This window comes from Canis lupus, chromosome 18, assembly GCF_048164855.1.
Source record: "Canis lupus baileyi chromosome 18, mCanLup2.hap1, whole genome shotgun sequence".
Lineage (NCBI taxonomy): Eukaryota > Metazoa > Chordata > Mammalia > Carnivora > Canidae > Canis > Canis lupus.
The window spans coordinates 11,660,115-11,677,423 of record NC_132855.1 but is presented as its reverse complement, the minus strand read 5'-3'; the positions used below and the strand labels follow the sequence as shown (position 1 = coordinate 11,677,423).

The following is a 17,309-nucleotide window of genomic DNA, read 5'->3' as shown; positions in this document are numbered from 1 at the left end:
CAGTACATATTGGGTGTCAATTCTCTACAGGTCTTTCATGTTTCTGTCATCTTGTGAGCAGATACACCATCACTGGTCTGGATATTTGTATTTGCAAGGATATTTGTATACTGAATAACCTAGTAAGATGGAGACAGTACCTTCTTCCAAAGAAAAGTGCAAACTTTTCAAACATACTTAATGCCAATGATAAAGGACTGAGGATCCTTAATCTGAGAGTTCCTCTCTTAGAACATAATCTATTGTGTGTGTGTCATCTGGCCCTCTTTGCATTGTTGTGTGGGAATTGGGGCTCAGAAACTCAGAGAAATACTGACAGTTTGGTTACTGTTCTTGCTGTGAAAAGTAAAGTGGCCTTTATCTCTGGCCCAGGAGTCTCAGTTTTCTGCCAGCATTCATGATCCTGTAGCAGGCTAACTTACTAGCTTGAAAGGAGGATAAAATACTAGGTCCTTCACAATTCTTAACATACATTATAGAAAAAAAATGCCTTCAGTTGGAAAATGGGTGCTGCTGTTTAAGCAACAATTATTTAATTAGAGCAAGAATGGATTCTTTTGAAACTGTGAGGAATGGCAAAACCCAGGAAGGAGGTGATCCCACAATAATTTAGTATAGTCCTGTTTGGGACTGTATAACACACTCTATAAAACTACTGCAGCCTGGAACTCAGAGCCTTGGAGTGGGGAACAGAAAAATACACAGCGATATGTTTCCAAGACTCCTTACTACTATTTTTGTCAAGAAGCTAAACAGATGAAAGTATTAAATGATTTAAAGTCATATATTCCAGTTGTAGTTGGTGACATACATGGATAAAACATGGAGTAGACAGGCTTGACAAGACTTTTATTTCTACACTGGGTGAAAATGAACCTGAAAGTAAAGAGAAGGAAGAGAGAAAGAAAGGGGTAGGGATGGGGAGGGTAAAAAGAGAGAGAGAGAAAAAAAAAGCCAGCCAGCCAGAAGTGGTGGGAGGAAACAGTGAGAGAAGTGTGGTAGGGAGGAAGTAGGAACATAGAGCAACAGAAAAACAAAGGATTAGAGGAGGGAAAGAGAGAGAATGGAAAGATAGAGAGATGGGAAAATAGATTGAGGGAGAGAGTGAGAATTAGTAGTTAACAGCAAGCACATGAAAGAGAACAACACATTGACAAATACCCCTATTTAACTGTCTGGATAGGCAAGTTTATATTGTGAACTTGCTAAAAAAATGATGTTTTCACTTGTAATTCATTTTTCTCCCTGGCACTATTGATCTAATCTGAGGAGTGACCATGCCAGGGACCATGCCAGTAAATGTTAAATTACATTCAAGGTACCTAAGATTCAAAATCATGGCTTAAAATGTTCACTTCTTGCAGTGGATCAGCAAATATTCCTATTTCACTCAAAACTGCATTTTGATATTCATTTCCACATACCCTGTGGTAAAGTCAACCCTGAACAATAATTGCATCTTTAATCTGCAAATCATGTGACTTTGTCGACTGAATTGTGTTGTGAAGGATCCAATAAGGAGGAATAATGAAGAGAAAGAAAAAAAATGAATATTATACACAGTTTTATTAAATAAGCCAGCAAAATATGTGATTAAATTATTGAATCTTTGAGAATGTTTTATCACAGAACTTTTCACTAGTGTTGTCCTACAATAAATATGATTTAGTTGTTAAGAAAATAAGGTGCATCACAATTGACAGTTTTATTCAGTTAGCCATGTAAATTTCTAACTGAAAAACATTAAAAAAAAATTCCAAGGCAGAGTTCCTGATGAGATTTTAGCCATAAAGAAACTAATGACAGGTAAAAAGGTATCAGCGTCCTCATTGGAAGTCTTGGCATATTTAAAATCTAAATTAAATGGGTTATGAATGTCAGTGATACACTAACGATTAACAAAGAGCTCAGGAGATATTAAATAACTGAAGTGGAAAGATAGGATGATTGATGCAGTAAAGGTATTAAAGGACCAAAGGACTGACAAAAAGCATGTTTCAGTGTTATTAGATGGAGTGTGAAAATCCTTGAAACAAATGTGGAACACCGGAGCTTCTGCTTGAGTTGGAACATTGGATTTGAAGAGGTATTTAGGGGAGATAGAAAGTGTATTATTTTAGGAGATGATCCTCATTAATATTAATAATTATGAATGTTATTGCATTTTGTGTTTAGAGCTTTGTGCGAAGTATTTACTTTTTGTCTATCGTTACCGTGATGTTACAAGATAAATATTATTATCCATGTTTTATCAAATAGAAACCAACACAAAGAATCTCAAGGTAAGGTTGAACTAGTTAATGGTGTGGCAGAGATTCAAACCAAATTCTGTATTCTTTCACTCTAACAAAAGAAAAATATTCCAAGCCTTCAGATCAACTCCTTTCAGTGAGTCAAAATAACTGCGTTTTTCTATTGCTGCCGTAACAAACTTACCACACTTAGCCAAACTTAGTAGCTAAACTTTAGTAGTTTATTTTTAAATTTTTTTTTTTTAAACTTTAGTAGTTTAAAACCATACCTGTTTTTCAGTGTCTTTAGATTGGAGGCTCCCATTTCTGGGTCTGCTCTTACCTGGGGACTGCCTTTGCTCCTAGAAGTCACCATCATGCCTTTTTGCGTGGTTCCTCTATCTTCAAACCAGCAATGACAACTGAGTCCTTCTCATGTTTTGATCTGTCTTACTTTTTCCTCTGCTACCAGCTAGAGAAAACATCATGCTTTTATTTTTTGTTTTTTATTTTTTTTAAAGATTTATTTATTTATTTATGATAGACATAGAGAGAGAGAGAGGGAGAGACACAGGCAGAGGGAGAAGCAGGCTCCATGCTGGGAGCCCGATGTGGGACTCGATCCCGGGACTCCAGGATCACACCCTGGGCCAAAGGCAGGCGCTAAACCACTGAGCCACCCAGGGATCCCCCAACATCATGCTTTTAAAGGGCTGGCATGAAAGTCAGCTGATTTGGAACTTGTTACATTTGCAAATGAGGTACAATTTTTATTTATTATTATTATTATTATTTTAGGGAACTGGGATTTATAGTTTTATGTTTTTATCCAGCATCCCTTCAAATCTGGGACATCCCTTGCTCTGGGAGTGTCCCAAAGTTTTGTCAGGCCCTACTCGTCTTTCTAAAAACTTTCATTGAAAACTTACTCAGTGTAGTTCCTAACTTATCTCAAACTTAAACCTACTTATTTCTCCCTATGTAAGGCCTATTTCGATTAGAAAGCCTAAAGTCAGGGGTCTTAGCAGGAGAAACCTGGTTTGTTTTGTAGCCCATAACCATCTCCTCCCAATTTGCTGGCTGCTGCTTCTGACCCCTCCAGTGTCAGGCCAAGAGATAAAAAGAATTAGGAAGAATGGGCATGGCCTTGCATGATACAGCTATAGTGTTTTCTAGGCTTAAGTGATACTCAAAATTGCCATTCCCTTTTGTAGAAATTCTATGAGATTACTTAGAGATTCCTCTGGTTAATTTCACTTTCTAATATTGAGTAAGCTTACTTTGAATTCCTGGCCATTGTTCTCATGTGATCCATTCATCCTGCCCAGTCATCATCTAGTATATGCTTAGGGTTTTTGCCTTCTCAGTGATGTTTTCATGCTTCAGCCTCATTCTAAAATTTCCAACATCTTTTACTCTATTCTTCTTCAGAGATAATGACCTTTGATTCTTATTTGCCAAAAAAAAAAAAAAAAAAAAAAAAAGAGGAAGCCATCAGAACAGTACATCCCCAGCTCCACATCAGCCATCTGTGCCCATATGTGCTGACTCCCTGTTTTTACTGTAGAGGAATTTTCCATGCTTCTCAGAGGACACCTGCTCTAAATGTGTTCTATATCCCAATGCTCTCACCTCCTCAAAGAATCCCTTTGCCCCTCTCTTTCCTGCCTTATCAGTATTTCACTCTTTGTTACCTACTGGAAGTTTCTCATTGGCTCACAAACTTTTTTTCTTTAGAGAAGAAAACAAAAACAAAACAAAAACCTTCCTTCCCAGCTACTGCTTACCTAGCTATCCCACTCTACAGGAAGCAATCTTCAAGATAATCATGTATTATTACTTTCTGCAAATCAGTGTCCTTTTCTCAGACTACCCCTTGATTCCTTCATTTTCCCTACCTTCATAATTTTTCCAACATCCAGTCACTTCTCCCCACTTCCAAGTACCATCGCCCTGGTCCAGTGCTGTATCATCTCTAACTTTGGTTACTGGATGGCCTTCCTGTTACCACAATCAGCCTGATTCACAGTTTTTTTCTTAACACAAATTATTCTAGTTCCTATCATGGCACTTCACTTAAAAGCCTCCAGTGGTTCTGCCTTTTACTCACAGAGCTATAAAGGTTCAGAATGGCCCACAGACCCTGCAAATTCTAGGCTTCTCTATCTCCCTGAATGTATTTTAACCTATTTCCCTCTTGTTTTACCTGTCCTGACAACTGTCTGTTTTCTGCTCTTGAATACCTGAAGGCACTCTTGCCTTATGACTTTTGCTGTTTTCCCTCCCAGAAAGATTTTTCCCATATTTCCCCATATGCCTTCCTCATTCCTTTAGGTCTTTTCAGCTAGACGTTGCTTGAGACCTTATTTAAAGCTTAAAAGACAACAATGCTCTCCAGACTTTTATCTTTCCTCTCTTCTGTGTGTTTATTTTTTTTAAGGAGTTCAATTTGCCAACATATACCATAACACCCAGTGCTCATCCCGTCAAGTGCCCCCTCAGTGCCCGTCACCCAAACACCCCATACCCATGCCCACCTCCCCTTCCACTATCCCTTGTTCATTTCTCAGAGTTAGGAGTCTCTCATGTTCTGTCTCCTTCTCTGATATTTCCCACTCATTTTCTCTCCTTTCCTCTTTATTCCCTTTCACTATTTTTTTATATTCCCCAAACGAATGAAACCATATAATGTTTGTCCTCCTCTGATTGACTTACTTCCCTCAGCATAATACCCTTCAGTTCCATCCACATCAAAGCAAATGGTGGGTTTTTGTTGTTTCTAATGGCTGAGGAATATTCCATTGTAAATATAGACCACATCTTCTTTATCCATTCATCTTTCGATGGACACCGAGGCTCCTTCCACAGTTGGTTATTGTGGACTTTGCTGCTATGAACATCGGTGTGCAGGTGTCCTGCTGTTTCAGCATCTGTGTCTTTGGGGTAAATCCCCAGCAGTGCAATTGCTGGGTCGTAGGGTAGCTCTATTTTTAACACTTTGAGGAAGCTCCATACTTTTTTCCAGAGTGGCTGCACCAGTTCACATTCCCACCAACAGTGCAAGAGGGGTCCCCTTTCTCCACATCCTCTCCGACATATGTTGTTTCCTATCTTGTTAGTCTTCACCATTCTCGCTAGTGTGAGGCGGTATCTCATTGTGGTTTTGATTTGTATTTCCCTGATGTCAAGGGATATGGAGCATTTTCTCATGTGCGTGTTGGCCATGTGTAGGTCTTCTTTGGTAAAATCTCTGTTCATGTCTTCTGCCAATTTCATGATTGGATTGTTTGTTTCTTTGCTGTTGATTTTAATAAGTTCTTTATAGATCTTGGATACTAGCCCTTTATCTGATATGTCATTTGCAAATATCTTCTCCCATTCCATAGTTTGTCTTTTAGTTTTCTTGATTGTTTCTTTGCTGTGCAGAAGCTTTTTATCTTGATTAAGTCCCAATAATTCATTTTTGCTTTTGTTTCCCTTGCCTTCATAGATGTACCTTGCTAGAAGTTGCTGTGGCCAAGTTCAAAACAACACAGGTGTTGCCTGCATTCTCCTCTAGGATTTTGATGATTCTTACCTCACTTTAGATCTTTCATCCATTTTGAGTTTATCTTTGCGTCTGGTGAAGAGAATGGTCTAGTTTCATTCTTCTGCATGTGGATGTCCAATTTTCCCAGCACTAATTATTGAAGAGACTGTCCTTTTTCCGGTGGATAGTCTTTACTGCTTTGTTGAATATTAGTTGACCATAGAGTTTAAGGCCGATTTCTGGGTTCTCTATTCTGTTCCATTGATCTATGTGTCTGTTTTTGTGCCAGTACCACATTGTCTTGATGATCACAGCTTTGTAGTACAACCTGAAATCTGGCATTGTGATGGCCGAGGCTCTGGTTTTCTTTTTCAATATTCCTCTGGCTATTTGAGATCTTTTCTGATTCCACACAAATCTTAAAATGATTTTTTCCAACTCTCTGAAGAAAGTCCATGGTATTTTGATAGGATTGCATTGAATATGTAAATTGCCCTGGGTAACATTGACATTTTCACAATATTCATTCTTCCAATCCATGAGCATGGAATGTTTTTCCATCTCTTTGTGTCTTCCTCAATTTATTTCAGAAGTGCTCTGTAGTTTTTAGGGTATAGATCCTTGACCGCTTTGGTTAAGTTTATTCCTAGGTATCTTATGCTTTTGGGTGCAATTGTAAATGGGATTGGCTCCTTCATTTCTCTTTCTTCAGTTTCATTGTTAGTCTAGTAATGCCACTGATTTCTGGGTATTGATTTTGTATCTTGACACACTGCCGAATTGCTGTATGAGTTCTAGCAATCTTTGGGTGGAGTCTTTTCAGTTTTCTATGTACAGTATCATGTCATCTGCAAAGAGGGAGAGTTTGACTTCTTTTCCAATTTGAATGCCTTTATTTCTATTTGTTGTCTGATTGCTGAGGCTAGGACTTCTAGTACTATGTTGAATAGCAGTGGTGAGAGTGGACATTCCTGTTGTGTTCCTGATCTTAGGGGAAAGGCTCCCAGTGTTTCCCCATTGAGAATGATATTTGCTGTGGGCTTTCATAGATGGCTTTTAAGATGCTGAGGAATGGTCCCTCTATCCCTACACTCTGAAGAGTTTTGATCAGGAATGGATGCTGTATTTTGTCAAATGCTTTGTCTGCATCTATTGAGAGGATCATTTTGTTCTTGTTTTTTCTCTTGTTGATGTGATCAATCACATTGATTGCTTTACAAGTATTGAACCAGCCTTGCATCCCGGGGATAAATCCCACTTGGTCATGGTGGATAATCTTCTTAATGTATTGTTTGATCCTGTTGGCTAGTATCTTGGTGAGAATTTTTAAATCTGTGTTCATCGAGGATATTGGTCTATAATTCTCCTTTTTGGTGTGGTCTTTGTCTGATTTTGGAATTAAGGTGATGCTGGCCTCATAAAACGAGTTTGGAAGTATTCCATCCCTTTCTATCTTTAAAAACAGCTTTAGTAGAATAGGCATTATTTCTTCTTTAAACATTTGATAGAATTCCCCTGGGAAGCCATCTGGCCCTGGACTTTTGAGTCTTGGGAGGTTTTGATGACTGCTTCAATTTCCTCCCTGGTTATTGGCCTATTCAGGTTTTCTCTTTCTTCTTGTTCCAGTTTTGGTAGTTTGTGGTTTTCCAGAAATGCATCCATTTCTTCTAGGCTGCCTAATTTATTGGCATATAACTGCTCATAATACATTTTTAAAATCGTTTGTATCTCCTTGGTATTGGTTGTGATCTCTGCTTTTTCTTTTGTGATTTTATTAATTTGAGTCTTTTCTCTTGTGTTTTTAATAAGGCTGGCTAATGGTTTATCTATCTTATTAATTCTTTCAAAGAACCAACTCCTGGTTTTGTTGATCTGTTCAACAGTTCTTCTGGTCTCTATTTCATTGAGTTCTGCTCAAATCTTTATTAACTTTCTTCTTCTGCTGGGTGTAGGTTTCATTTGCTGTTCTTTCTCCAGTTCCTTTAGGTGTAAGATTAGCTTGTGTATTTGAGTTTTTTCCAATTTTTTGAGGGAAGCTTTTATTGTGATGTATTTCCCTCTCAGGACTACTTTTGCTGTATCCCAAAGATTTTTTTTTTTTTTTTTTTATGATAGTCACACACAGAGAGAGAGAGAGGCAGAGACATAGGCAGAGGGAGAAGCAGGCTCCATGCACCGGGAGCCCGACGTGGGATTCGATCCCGGGTCTCCAGGATCGCGCCCTGGCCCAAAGGCAGGCGCCAAACTGCTGCACCACCCAGGGATCCCTGTATCCCAAAGATTTTGAACGGTTGTATCTTCATTCTCATTAGTTTCCATGAATCTTATAAATTCTTCTCTAATTTCCTGGTTGACCCTTTCATCTTTTAGCAGGATGCTCTTTAACCCCCACGTGTTTGAGTTTCTTCCAAATTTCTTCTTGTGATTGAGTTCAAGTTTCAAAGCATTAAGGTCTGAAAATATGCAGGGGACAATTCCAGTCTTTTGGTATCAGTTGAGACCTGATTTATGACTCAGTATGTGGTCTATTCTGGAGAAAGTTCCAGGTGCACTTGAGAAGAAAGTGTATTCAGTTGCATTTGGATGTAAAGTTCTGTAAATATCTGTGAAATCCATCTGGTCCAGTGTAGCATTTAAAACTCTTGTTTCTTTGGAGATGTTCTGCTTAGAATATCAGTCATTTGCAGAAAGTGCCATGTTGAAGTCTCCCAGTATTAGTGTATTATTATTTAAGTATGTCTTTACTTTGGTTATTAATTGATTGATATACTTGGCAGCTCCCACATTAGGGGCAAAAATATTCATTTTTGGTAGGTCCTCATGTTGGATAGATCCTTTAAGTAAGATATAGTGTCCCTCTTTATCTCTTTCTACAGTCTTTGGGATAAACTTTAATTTATCTGATATGAAGATTGCTACCCCTTCTTTCTTTTGAGGATCATTCGAATCGTAAATTGTTCTTCCACCTTTTATTTTCAGGCTGTAGGTGTCCTTAGGTTTAAAATGAGTCTCTTGTAGACAGCAAATAGATGGGTCTTGCTTTTTTATCCAGTCTGAAACCCTGCGCCTTTTGATGGGATCATTAAGCCCATTCACGTTCAGAGCTACTATTGAAAGATATGAATTTAGTGTCATCATAATACCTATTCAGTCCCTGTTTTTGTGGATTATTTCTTTGGGTGTCCTCTTTCTTTTACAGAATCCCCCTTAATATTTCTTGCAGAACTGGTTTGGTGGTCACATATTCTTTCAGTTTCTGCCCATCTGGGGATCTATTTATTTCTTCATCTATTCTGAATGAGAGCCTTGCTGGATAAAGTATTCTTGGCTGCATGTTCTTCTCATTTAGGACCCTGAATATATCCTGCCAGCCCTTTTTGGCCTGCCAGCTCTCTGTGGAGAAGAGAAGTCTGTTGTTAATCTAATATTTCTCCCCATGTAAATTAGGATCTCTTGTCTCTTGCTGCTTTAAAGATTTTCTCCTTATATCTTGGAATTTGCAAGTTTCACTATTAGATGTCCAGGTGTTAATCGGTTTTTATTGGCTTTAGTGGGGAGGGGGATCTCTATCTCCTAGATCTGAATGTCTGTTTCCCTCCCCAAGTTAGGGAAGTTCTCAGCTATGATTTGTTCAAATATGCTTTCTGGTCCTCTGTCCCTCTCAGCGCCCTCTGGAACCCCAGTTATACATAGATTTTTCCTTCTGAGGCTGTCATTTATTTCCCTTAAACTTTCCTCATGATCTTTTAATTGTTTTTCTTTTTTCCTCAGATTCCTTCCTTGCCATCAACTTGTCTTCTATGTCACTCACTCTTTCTTCTACCTCATTGACCCTAGTCGTTAGGACATCCAGTTTGGATTGCATGTCATTTAGATGATTTTTAATTTCAGCCTGATTAGATCTAAATTCTGCAGTCATGAAGTCTCTTGAATCCTTTATGCTTTTTTCCAGAGCCACTAGTAGCTTTATAATTGTGCTTCTGAAATTGACTTTCTGATGTTGAATTGTAATCCAAATTCTGTAACTCTGTGGGAGAGAATACTGTTTCTGGTTCTTTCTTTTGTGGTGAGTTCTTCTTTCTAGTTATTTTGCTCAGTGCAGAATGGCTAAAAATGAGTTGTACTTATTAGAAACACAAACTCTTCTCTCTGTAGCTTTCCAGCTGTTCTCTCTTTAAATCTCAGGTCGAATTCGTAGGTTTTCAGGATGATTTAAAAGTTATCTAGGTAAGTTGGTGGGGACAGGTGACTTGGGTACCCTACTCTTTTGCCATCTTTCCCCACCCCCCTTCTGTGTGTTTTTTAGTTATTTTTGATTTATGATTTTTCCAGCTTAATTGACATATAATTAATATATAACTTTGGGTGCAATTAAGGTATAATGTCAATTTGATACATTTATGTATCACAAAGCAATTACCACTATAGCCTTTGCTATCATTTCTATATCATCATATAATTTCCATTTCTTTCTTAAGTGTGAGAACATTTAAGATCTAGTCTCTTCACAACTTTCAAGTATACAAAATACTTTATTATGAATTGTATTTGCCACACTATCCATTAGATCTCCAGAACTTATAACTGGGTGTCTGTACTCTTTGACCAGTATCTCCCCATTTTCCCTATCCCCCAGCCCCTGATAACCACCATTCTACTCTCTGTTTTTATGTGTTTGGCTTTTTAAATTTTTTTTTTTTTTTTTTTTTATTTATTTATGATAGTCACAGAGAGAGAGAGAGGCGCAGAGACACAGGCAGAGGGAGAAGCAGGCTCCATGCACCGGGAGCCCGATGTGGGATTCGATCCCGGGTCTCCAGGATCGCGCCCTGGGCCAAAGGCAGGCACCAAACCGCTGTGCCACCCAGGGATCCCATGTGTTTGGCTTTTTAAAATTCCAGATATAAATGGTATAATACAGTATTTGTATTTTTCTGACTTACTTCTCTTACATAATGCCCCTGAGGCCCATCCATGTTGTCACATATGGCAGGATTTCCATCCTTCCCCTGGCTGAATAATATTCCATGTTGTGTTTGTGTGTATGTGTGTGTGTGTGTGTGTGTGTGTGTTTGTGTATACCATATCTTCTTTATCCATTATTTTTTTATGTAGCATCTATTACTTTCAAATCATATACATTTTTATTTTTATTCTTTTAGTATGTATTCTGTAATAAGCTCTAGGAAGGCAGGGAATTTTATTTATTGTTATATTCCCCAAAATGGCATGGAAAAGCACAGGTGGTCATCTGCCTATCTGTGTATCTACCTAAATCTGCTGTGTAAGCATTTGGTGTCATAATTTTTCTTTTAAACACCCGTGAAGCTGCATTTTTGCAATTTTGATACAATATATTGTGTTACCATTTAATTCAAAATATTTAAAATTTTCTTTTGTGACTTTTTCTCTCATCTATGAATTATTTAGAGCTTAGTTATTTTTTAATCCTTTGAGATTGTCTTAGAGATCTTACTGGTTTTAATTACATATTTATTATGTTTTGGTCATAGAATGTACACTATATTATTTAACCTTTTAAAAATATATCAAGACTTGTTTGATGGACTAGAATATGGTTATCTTGGACAATGCTCTATACAATGAAAAGAATATGTGTTCTATACTGGATGTAGTGTTCTATAAATGTCTTATTGGCAATGTTAGTTGATAATATTGTTATTTTCTTATATCATTAGCAATTTGGGGCTAATCTAACAACTCATAATAAAGAAGTGTTAATTTCTCTGACCACGACTTTCGGTTTGCCCATGTCTTCCATTTGTTGTATCAAGTTTTGCTTCACATTCTCTGAAGTTTTGTCTTAAATACACACATTTAAAATTGTTAGAACTTTTGGTGAATTAGCCCTTTTGTCATTGTAAAATATCATTCATTTTTCTGATAGTACTCCCAGATTTGAAGTTTATGTCCTCCTTTTTTATATATATACATACCAGCCTTCTCATGATAAGTATTTATTTTGCATATATTTTTTCTATTCTACTTTCAATCTGTGTCTTTATATAAGTGTATACTCTTCCAGCTATCTGTAGTTGAATCTTATTTCTTTTAAATTCATTGCGATATCTTTTATTTATTTTTTTAAAGATTTTATTTATTTATTCATGAGAGACAGAGAGAAAGACAGAGAGAGAGAGAGGCAGAGACACAGACAGAATGAGAAGCAGGCTTCCTACAATGAGCCCCGATGTGGGACTCCATCCTGGATCCTGGGATCACACCCTGAGCCAAAGGCAGGTGCTCAACTGCTGAGCCATCCAGGTGTCCCAATATCTGACTTTTAATTAGATTTCTTAATCCATTTATATTTATTGTAATTATTGGCATGGTTGACCTATTATTAGGGTTTATCTTTGTTTCTTTTGTTGTGTTTTCCTTGATACTCCTTCTCTTATTTTAATCAAACAATTCTAACTTTTCTCTTAGCTCCATATCTAATCATCTCTGTGAGTTTGTGTGTTCACATAAATCTTTAGGGATTATGTGTATCTTAAACTAAACATTTTACTATATATTAATTATTTGATGCATTTGATGAATTATGTTTTAATTTACCAATGGTTTACTTTCATTTGACCCCTTCTCATCCTAGGTAGTATGATTTTCATTCATTTTATATATTAATAAAAAATATATATGTAAAATTTGTATGCTATATATCAATAATACAATGTGACTTTGTTTTACAATTCAAAGGTCTTTCAAGGAAACTATTGAAAATAATGTAACTCCTTTATATTTAACTAAATATTTATCATTTTAAATGATCTTCAGATCTTGTTGTTCATACATGTTTAACTGGTCTCATTTCTCTTTAAACTGAAGAATAAGTTGCCAAATTCTCTCAGCCTTTGTTTATCTTTGTTTTATGTTCAATTCTGGAGATCTTTTATGCTAGATAGATTATGTTAAATTGACAGTTGTTCTTCTCCTTTAAAGATATGTTCCATTGCCTTCTGGTTTGTGTTGCTGCTAATGAAAAGTTAGCATTTATTCTCATGTTTATTTTCTTGAATTTTGGTGTCATTTTTCCTCTGCTGTTAGAATTTTCTTATATCTTACATCTTTGCTGTTTGAAAATTGTGGTATAATGTTTCTAAGTATGATTTTCTGTTATTTTATCCTGTTTAGGATATGTTGATGTCTTTGGATTTATGCACTTACATCTTTTTATCAAGCATAGGAAGTGGTTTGTGCAAAATGAGAAAAATGATCGATAGTTATAGCCTATTTAAGAGGACAAAATCATGAGAAAGTATATCTGTAATGCTTACAGTGTTTGTGGTGAACTTTGAGATAGGAGAAAGGATAAGAGCCAATTTAAACTATGCTTAAGCATTTCAAAGTTATCATTAGAAAGGATATCATATTGATGAACATATAGAGACTATTGCTATAAAATATTAAGTAAAAACTTGAATTATTCAGAATACATTTATAGGAAAATGGGTATGAAAGATACGTAATTACAGAATTTTACATGCATAATTGTGTCAATACAGAGCCTCAAGTGAACTGTAAAAAAAATTTCCTCAACACTGAGAGGCTTATGGATTTTAAAATATAAGATGTTATCAAATTTATTTAATTAGCAGATGATATAAATGACCCAGGGAGACTATGGTGATATATCAAGGCATGATAGGAAAGCATAGAAGACAGACTGGATTTGCAGTCTTGGATGTTCTAACTGTATCACTCTTACTGCTATTATTAAAGGAGCATAGTTTAGGCCTTGAGTAGGATTTTATAAAGAAAATACTACAATGAGATAGGAATTAGATTATCAGTCTATATTAATCTTTTGCTATAGTTAAAATAACAGATATTCTCTAATTTCATAATAATTGGAATCAAGGGGCTCCTGGGTGGTGCTATTGGTTAAGTGTCTGACTCTTGGTTTCAGCTCAGGTCATGATCTCAGGAGCCTGGAATTGAGCCTGGCTCCACATTTTGTGTGGAGTCTGCTTGAGATTTTCTCTCTCTCTCTCTCTCTCACAGCCCCTCTCACTCATGCTGTCTCTCCCTCTTTCTTTAAAATAAATAAATAAAATCTTTTTTAAAAATTGCAATCAAGATGAAAATAAGAATAACGTGCTGTATTTAAACCTTAAATTTTAGCGTTTTTTTCCCCCAAATTTTATTTATTTATTAATGAGAAACACAGAGAGAGGGGCAGAGACATAGGCAGAGGGAGAAGCAGGCTTCATACAGGAAGCCCAATGTGGGACTCCATCCTGGGTCTCCGGGATCAGGCCCTGGGCTGAAGGCAGTGCTAAACCGCCAAGCCACCCCACCTACCCAAATTTTAGCTTCTTAAAGCAGAATGATTATTGAAATAAATCTTTCAGAAAGATATGATAGGCAGGTTTAAAAATTCTTTATTTGGTTAGTGACTTAAAATTAGTTTGAGCTTATTATGTGAAGAAAATCTCTTCCTCCATCATGAGGTGTTTAATGAAAGAAGAAAAATTAAAGCACTAGATTATCCCAAAGTAGCATGCTGTTACTACTGATATTTTAAAACATATCATATGCTTCAGGCAAATAAATTTAATTAAAGAATCCGAGTGCCTTCATAGATGAAGTTGCATTATTCATGCTTTTACAATGATCCTTTGAATCTAGGGAAAATAAATGAATAGTGACAGCATAATAACCAAGGGAGAAAAGAACACAGATTTAGTATTGTGATGCCAAAGTAATTTCTTTAAATAAATGGACAGTTCAGCCAATTGCCAGTAAGTTCAGTAAATAAAACCACTTGTTTTACTCAACTGGAGTTTTGATTATTAAAAACTGTGAGTCTGATATTTTCACATAGGAGGAGAAATCCCTCATTGCTATTTGAAAGCATAAAAGAATTAATGGACTTACAACTTAAAGATTATTCTAATCCCTCATACAAAAGTTTCCAAAAAGCCTCTTTGGCCCTTTACCTAAGAATTCTTTTCTAAGCATCAGTTTCTTCCTATGAGATAAAAGAAAAAAAATGGAGAATCTAAAGTCTTTCTCAGTCTTAGTCTAGTATTTTTTCTTTTATTTTTGGAATTCTGCTCCATCCAGAGCACAACTGTTCATAATTTGTTCTCAATAAAAGTTCAAGTGGCTGTAATACATGCATAGAAGCTTTAGCCGGGGTCAGTCAAAAATGAACATAAATATAACATTTTAGAGCAAGCAGAAAATTTAAATTCTATAATCCAGTAGCCAATTTTATGTGATGAAAACAAGGAGGTGAATTTCCTAACTTCTGACCAAGGGTTCATCCTACTGTATTAGAATGCATCAATAATTGGCTGCATTTTAAGGAACATACAAAATTTTTTATGAAACCATAATATTCTCTATTAATTAGCAAACTTTCCATAAGGCTCCATTAATTTCTGCCAGTTAGAGCACTGATGGCTAACAGTGTGTTTTTACATCTATCTAGTTGGTGAAGTTTTTCTGTAAATTGTTAGATAATAAATATTTTAGGCTTTGTGGGCCAGATGGCCTGTCACAACTACTCAACTCTGCAAAAGCAGCCATAGACAGTACATAAATGAATGTGCATGGCTGTGTTCCAACAAAATTTTATTTACAAGAACAGGTGATGTAAGATCAATCTGACCTGAGGTTTAGAATAATGATAACTTCATATGTATTTCATAAATATGTACTCTGTGTTTATATTATATGATTTTTGTTAACATTTTGTTAAATGTTTGCCCTCTCCCCCCATTTACACACAGAGGATAAACTTCTTAAGGGTAGGAATTTTGCCTCATTTGTTTTTCTATGGCCAAGAATTTTGGCAGAGCAAATTTTATCCATCAAATATGATGGTTCTCATGACCAAATGGAAACTGCACAATGAATGAAAACATTTCCAAAAGCATATTCATTCAGTTCCTGATTTCAAGAAATGCTTACAAAAAACCCAATTTTATTACCAAATAAGTTAGTAGAATATTGCATGATATAGATCTCATTTGATATTTATAAGATGTTTTAACATCGTGAAAGCCATGATAAATGCTTGATATAAAGAAATCAATTGTTTCCCAAACTCATTTGAAAAACAGTGAGTTTAAATTCACTGTTAACATCTTGAATAACATGTTTCTTCTTTCTCGATTTTTATGTCTCCAGACACTGTTATTTATGAATATGAGTACTAGGCTCTCTGCTACCCACTGGTACACTACAACTTCCTAAAGTTTATTTAGCAAACACTTTTGAAAGTGTTTTGAAAGTAAATGAAATGTCTTTTTAAAAAAAAATAGAATTTGTTTATAAAGCAGTTTTTGGCTCACAACAAAAAATGGAACAAAGGTACAGTTTCCATACTTTCTCTCACTCCCTGCATACACAGACTCCTCTATCATCAGCATCCCTCATCAGAGTGATGCATTTGTTACAGCTGATGAACCCACACTGACTCATCATTATCACACAAAGCCCATAGTTTGCATTAGGATTCATTCTTAGTGTTTACATTCTGTGGGTTTTGACAAATGTATGATGACAGATATTCACCATTATAGTATCATACAGAGTAGTTTCACTGCCCTAAAAATCCTTTGTGCTCTACTTATTCATTTCTTACCTTCTCCTTAGCTGTTGGAAAGGACTGACTATTGTTTGCTTGTTTGTTTTACTCTTTTCAGAATGTTATATAGTTGGAATGACATAGTATGTAGTCTTTTCAGATTGGATGTTTTCACCAATACACATTTAAGTTCTTCTATCTCTTTCTTGGCTTGAGAGATCATTTCTTTTTAGCACTGAATAATATTCCATTGTCTGGATATACCAAAGTTTATTTATTCACCTATGGAAGGACATCTTGGTTGCTTCCAAGTTTTGGCAATTATAAATAAAGCTCTTATAAACATCCGTGTGAAGGTTTTTATGTGGACATAAGTTTTCAGCTCCTTTAGGTAAATACCAAGGAGTGCAGTTGTTGGATCATATAGTAAGATTATGTTTAGTTTTATGAGAAACTAACATGCTATCTTTCAAAGTGACTGTATGATTTGCATTGCTACTAGCAATGAATGAGAGTTCCTTTTGCTCCACATCCTCACCAGCATTTGGTGTTGTCATGTAATATCATTTAGTCTTATTTCTTGAAAAAGCTAAAAAAGTCAGAAAATCCATTTCCTTATTTTCAGTTGTATTGTGCTTAAATAACAGCATCATATATGATTGCAAAGGCTGCTTCAAGGTATGGGAATAATACCTTTGAATAGATTAGCATTTTATGACCCACTTCTTCCTTCAGTTGAAGATATTCACAGTCTAAGATGCTGGTGTTTGGGGCTGATGCCCTGCTCATTGTATGTCTTTGTCTGATAAATAGCAAGGACTTTGTGATATATGTATTTAAGAGAGATACCCAAACATACTTGGCCAGCCATTACAGAAGTAGAAAAATGAGCAAAAATTCTGGTGATAAAAAAATTAGCAAATGGGACAGAATTTTTACAGTGTTAAAGTAAGAAGAAAAGTAAATTATTTCTTAATTATTCACCTTG

The 17,309-nt window shown here is 36.0% G+C and overlaps 1 long non-coding RNA gene across 6 annotated transcripts in view; it reads left to right on the top strand.

Annotated features, from left to right (window-relative positions):
• The first annotated feature begins 1,768 nt into the window (after positions 1-1,768).
• The window catches only part of LOC140608658 (uncharacterized), a 113,290-nt gene continuing 97,749 nt past the window's right edge, over positions 1,769-17,309 (top strand). For all 6 annotated transcript variants that reach the window (XR_012010631.1, XR_012010628.1, XR_012010627.1 and 3 more), the window contains exon 1: positions 1,769-2,086. This is a non-coding gene — a long non-coding RNA (uncharacterized lncRNA). The remainder of the gene's footprint in view (positions 2,087-17,309) is intronic.